The sequence below is a fragment of the Canis lupus genome, chromosome 31 (genome assembly GCF_011100685.1).
Source record: "Canis lupus familiaris isolate Mischka breed German Shepherd chromosome 31, alternate assembly UU_Cfam_GSD_1.0, whole genome shotgun sequence".
NCBI classification, from domain to species: domain Eukaryota; kingdom Metazoa; phylum Chordata; class Mammalia; order Carnivora; family Canidae; genus Canis; species Canis lupus.
This window is the reverse complement of record NC_049252.1, coordinates 23,178,689-23,184,232: the sequence shown is the minus strand read 5'-3', so window position 1 is coordinate 23,184,232 and position 5,544 is coordinate 23,178,689. Positions and strand designations below refer to the sequence as shown.

The 5,544-nt window shown below is 34.7% G+C and overlaps 1 non-coding gene across 1 annotated transcript; it reads left to right on the top strand.

The window, feature by feature from the left end:
• The first annotated feature begins 4,723 nt into the window (after positions 1 to 4,723).
• On the top strand, positions 4,724 to 4,935 carry LOC119867111. The gene has a single exon (XR_005382483.1). It is a non-coding gene; the product is annotated as a small nucleolar RNA U3 (small nucleolar RNA).
• The last annotated feature ends 609 nt before the right edge of the window (positions 4,936 to 5,544 follow it).

Genomic DNA, 5,544 nt, shown 5'->3' with positions numbered 1-5,544 from the left:
TATACCAATACCGTGCAATTTACATTTTATATTTTCATAAATGCTCAAAGTTTCTCTACTGCTGTGGCAGCTCAATGTGTTTCCTTAGGAAAAACAAATGCTGTGATATCCTTTCAGTATATAATTTACTGCAGCATTCAAATTTGGAGTTCCCTGAATAAATACTCTCTAATGTCAGAAATATTTGTTAAAATTCTTTTAATCTTAACTAAGATTAACTTTTAAGAAAAAGTGAAAAACAGTTTCAATACCCACAAGGGTATTTAAGCAAAGGAAGAGGATTCTAGAAAGACCCAACCCTTGATATGATTCACTCAGTGAATGAAACTTAACTGACCTCACCTGCAAAGGAGAAATGATAACCCAGATCCAGCAGTATCCATGATGGCTGCAAAGTAGAGAATTCTTCCAACAACATGATGTATATAACATATATGGATTTTTTTCTAAATAGCCTGTTTAATGCCAGAGACAAGTTAATGGATATGGGAATAGATATTCTTGCTCAATGAAGAAGAGAAATCAACTTTTCTATGAAATATTTTCATGAAAGTATGGAATATTACACTTATAGGTCAATGGGATGGAATGAAGAATTTATCCAATAGGTATTATAACAAATACACCAAATATTACCCTCTGTTGTTTGCCTAAAAAAGATTATTTTTTCCAAGGACATGAGCAGACCAGATTTGAGTATACTTGAAAGTATTTTGCCCTCAGGAAAATTTATTTGCAGCAATATTTACATGTTTAGATAATGAATAGCTGATAAATACATGAACCCTGAATAAGTTTTTGCCTACTTAATAGTAAATTGTTCTTGATAATTTAATATTTTATTAATAATGACAAATTAGCAATAATTATTTAATACGCACTACTATTATAATATCATGTATTTGGTTAACATGCCATTTAACATTAAAGTGAAAATAAGTATTTGGAAGTGAAATATTTAACCAGAAACTAATTCTATGAGTTCAACATTATTTTCTTGTGTGGATGTATATACATTTATAAAAAGATCTTGCATTTTAAATGGTCAAAATATTTTCAATGGTAATTTGATGACTTAATTGTAATAGGTTCCAAAACATATGGATTACATTTCCCAGTTCCATTACAATCCCATTGGGTTTTTAAATAATGGGAAAAACCTCCTTAAAAAGAAAAAATAGAAAAGACCCAAAACATGTGAAATAACATGAACATTTCAACATACTCCATATTCAATAGGATTTGCCTTTCCCAAGGGTATAATTGACCTCAATCATAAAATTTCTGTTCAAGTACATATTTTCTTTTCATCACTGTGTTAAACATCATCTATTAGACACAACAGCACCCAGTAATTTTCTTTTCCATCATATTTTCTTTTTTTACATAACTGAATACTGAGTTGAAAGCAAAGTCACGTGAGAAATGGAGGAAATAGACACCTCAAACTCAGCCAATTAGGTGTTTGTTTGCTTGGTTTTGTTTGTTTTTTAATAACTACTAATGGGAAGAACTAACTAGATAAGAATTGTTGCTTATTTTTTATCCCTTTGTTCCAGTTTATGTGACTAAATCTAGGAAGTGTTTTTGTGAAGTATGATTGTGCAGAATGTAAATTTTAGATTCATGCTAGGTGAAAAAGTAATACTCAAAAACTTGCTAAGTTTTACCTAATTTGCAAGGGTAATCATTGGAAATCTAATCATATTTACCACAGAATATTCTCTACAGTTAAAAGTCTACCCAAGTTGCCAAAAATGTGAAGACTCTTTTAATAACATGTCAAAAATAGTGTTGCTTTTTGTAATTTTGAAGCAAATATGTTTATTTTACTTTGACACTGAGAGATGAACAATTCTCCTTTATCTTCACAACATTTCATCAGAGATAACTGTTGGCTAGACACAGAATTATCCAATTTGCTCTAGTTTGCTTTCTTAAAGCTTAAACCTCTATCTTATCAAATTCCATGTAATCTTTGCGATGCTCTCATTTTTCAATTTCCAAGTTAATTTCTTGTCATCTTTGATTTATCATTGTTCTTCTCCCCTGTCAGTAACTAGCTTCAAGCCCTGTCAATGTTCTGGACTCAAGGGTTTATTTCCTTTGCATTCTTCTGTCATTCTAGTCATTGTTTTATTCCTAGATTATCTCCTTAGAGCACAACTCAAGTGCCATGATTTACCCCCATTTTAGTCTTTACCCAAGATGTTTCTGATCCTCTGAAATCTTAGGTCTTAAGCCTATCAAATAATTCAAATTGAATCATCTTTTAAGACGAAGCTTCTATCACTTACCATAACCCTAAGGATTAAGAGAAGATGGAGTGAAATACTGCCATTTCACTTATTTTGGAAGACTTAAAATCATTTTTTTTTTGTTTTGTGATCCTTTAAATTTTAATATCATTCTGACTAATTATAATGAATACATATTTAGGATTTGACATTCAGCTCTCTTTTTTTAGTGTTTTTTACAACCTCTGCTGTACAATTTGACAGAGTTCTGTCACTTAGAATTTTTGTTTTAGCATAAAATTGACATATATGAAATAAACCCTGTTTAAAGGACTTCAAAATAAGTTTAAACAACCACATTTGTTGTCACAATCCAACAAAGTTAGAGCTTTGGCTGGCCCAGATCAATGTAAAACTGCTGCTACCACCTGAGAAATACTTTGCTTCTATCCTGCCCATATTATGATTTCCTAAATTAAGCATTTACCAAAGCTACTGCTAGTGGAAAGAGTAATTAAAGATCTATTGTATGTCATCTAAATCTAAAGTGAAAAGAGAAAGGTTAAATACAAATCCTCTAGATTTCTACATTTGAGGGAAATCCTAAAATGTTTTTAAAATGATCTCATAAAATTTTTACAGCTTTGTTAATATGTTCTATAACATGCTTCTAAAGCTGGGGACCTCGACTCTGAGATCCAGTGATGGATTGTCAGAAATACTAACTGCTGAATATGTACGTCCTTGAACAATAGCCTCAAACTTGGTTACACAAATATCTAGAATTATGTGAACACAACTCCACAAATTCATTTCAGTTTTTCAAAAGATTGTATTATTTACTCATGAAGGACAGAGAGAGAGAGAGAGAGCGAGAGGCAGAGACACAGGCAGAGGGAGAAGCGGGCTCCATGCAGGGAGCCCGACATGGGACTCGATCCTGGGTCTCCAGGATCAGGCCCTGGGCTGAAGGTGGCACTAAACCACTGAGCCACCCGGGCTGCCCCACAAATTCATTTCAAATTGGGAAACTATTCCAAATAGTTATGAACTTTCTGAGCTTTTTACTATTTTGCTGAAGCAGAAGTACCTATCACTAGGACAATAATCATAGAGGAACAAGGCAAGGCAGACATTCTATTTAACAATGTCAACAAAGAAGGACTGGCCATAGCACCTCTCATCTGCCAAACATGTTTTTGTTTTGTTTTCTTTTGTTTTTTGTTTGTTTTTTTAAACGACTTCTCTGCAAGAATCTCTGACAAGGAGGTTGAATTATTTGGACAGTAAATTTCTTTTACTGATAAAATTCTCTGATCATTCCAAAATTTGTTTAAAAAGTATAGCAACACAAAAGGATCAAAACACACACACACACACACACACCACATAAAGCTAAAAAGCATACATTTATTCATGTATGTATTATTTCAACTACAATATAAGTAGGGTTGTCTCCAGAACACAAACAATTGCTAGAATCTCTTCAAACAAATCCATAATGCAAATGAAAACAAAAAATAAGAGGGTTTATTCAAAGATCAGGATGTTCTTCAGAATACAATATGTGAAAATACACTGTGTGTTATTGCATGCACGCATACACATGCTCTCACACTGGAAGTCCTCGAGAACCCTTGGGCAGTATGTGAGGCTTCACTGTATGGAAGTGTCAGCACTTGTGAATTTATTCTGCTATAGAATGAAGGATAGAACTTGGGTCATTGATGAAGCTGAGTGATGGATATAAACTAAGATGCATCAAATGTGTTTGATGTGGAAAGATGTCCAGAGAAGACTTGTTAACCGAAAGTGGTACAACTTCTTCCCTACCAAATTCTGATGAAAAAATGTAAGATGTGCAGTATTTATGGAGCATTCATTATGAGTTAATTAGAACATGTTGAGTGGAAATAAATAGTGAATAACTCAAAGGGATTTATAATCACAACTTGGAGCCTCGCTTCGAATACTGATGTTCGGCAAGACCAGTCCCAAAGGAAACAGGGGCAGGAGGAATATAAGTTGTCACTGTGATGAAATGAAATAGTTGCAACTGTAGATGGATTATTAACTAATATTGACTCTTGCTCTGAAAGCTGTCAGAGCTTTGCTATGCAGCACTGAAACAGCTGGGAATGTTCTGTCAAGAAGCCACTGGAAGAAACATTCTAGTTGGGTTGAAATACAAAAGCTAGAGATATTGGCTAAGGACATAAGAGACAAGTTTGCTTCTGGGTCTGACAAAATGAAAACACCACTTTTTAGGTTTATTGTAAGAGATTTGCTTCTTTTATTTAGCATTTGCAAGTAGTTTATTGCAAATTGCAAATAATTAACATTTATTAAGCACTTGCAGAGTGATAGGCACATTAGTATCTCAGCAACTGACAGATAACACATCAATCCTGCTTTTATGGAAATTGCAATCTAGAAAACAATGAGGTGATCTTTTAACATTTTCTATTAAAAATGCCAAAAAAAGAGAGACTATAATATCAAAGATAACTTCTATAGTTTGTTATTAGAGAAGTTTCTCTGAACTTATAGAATACCCAAAACCATGAGGAGGAAGTAGAGTGTCCTTTCCTGAGTAGGAAGCTGGCTCTGGGTGTTGCTTCTGCAGCTGCCCTTTGCCATTGATGATCTTCTTCCCTCCTTTGGAAGTGCAAGAGGGATGGGAAATCATCTCACTGGGGGGAAAAAGGGGGAGGGAGAGCCTCCTTGATTAGGATAGGCTAACTGCAGTGAAATACACCTAAAGATTTAGGGGTTCAACTTATTTTTAGGGGTTCAGCTTAATGAAATTTCATATCTCCTTTCAATCTCAGACAAGTAGTTTGTGTAAGGGACTTGATTTCATCCATGGTGACATTCTTGCCCTGGACTCCTTTTATTTTGCTGTTCTACCATCCCATAGGGTCTCACTGTCATCAACAGTGAGCAAGTAGAAGGCATCAAACAGTGAAGAAGGCAAATCCACTTTGTGAAAGCCGTGGTCCCAAAGTGGCACACACCACTTTTCCTTTCATTCAATTGACTAATGACCAGGGATGCTTGGGTGGCTCAGTGGTTAAACAACTGCCTTTGGCTCAGGTTATGATCCTGGGATCAGAATCGACCCCTGCATTGGGCTGCCTATGGGGAGCCTGCTTCTCCCTCTGCCCATGTCTCTGCTTCTCTCTCTCTGTGTCTCTCATGAATGAATAAATCTTAAAAAAGATTGACTAATGACCAGTCCAACTAGTACAATGACTAGTACAATTACTACACATATTAATAAGGGGGTATAAAGGTAGAAAATGCA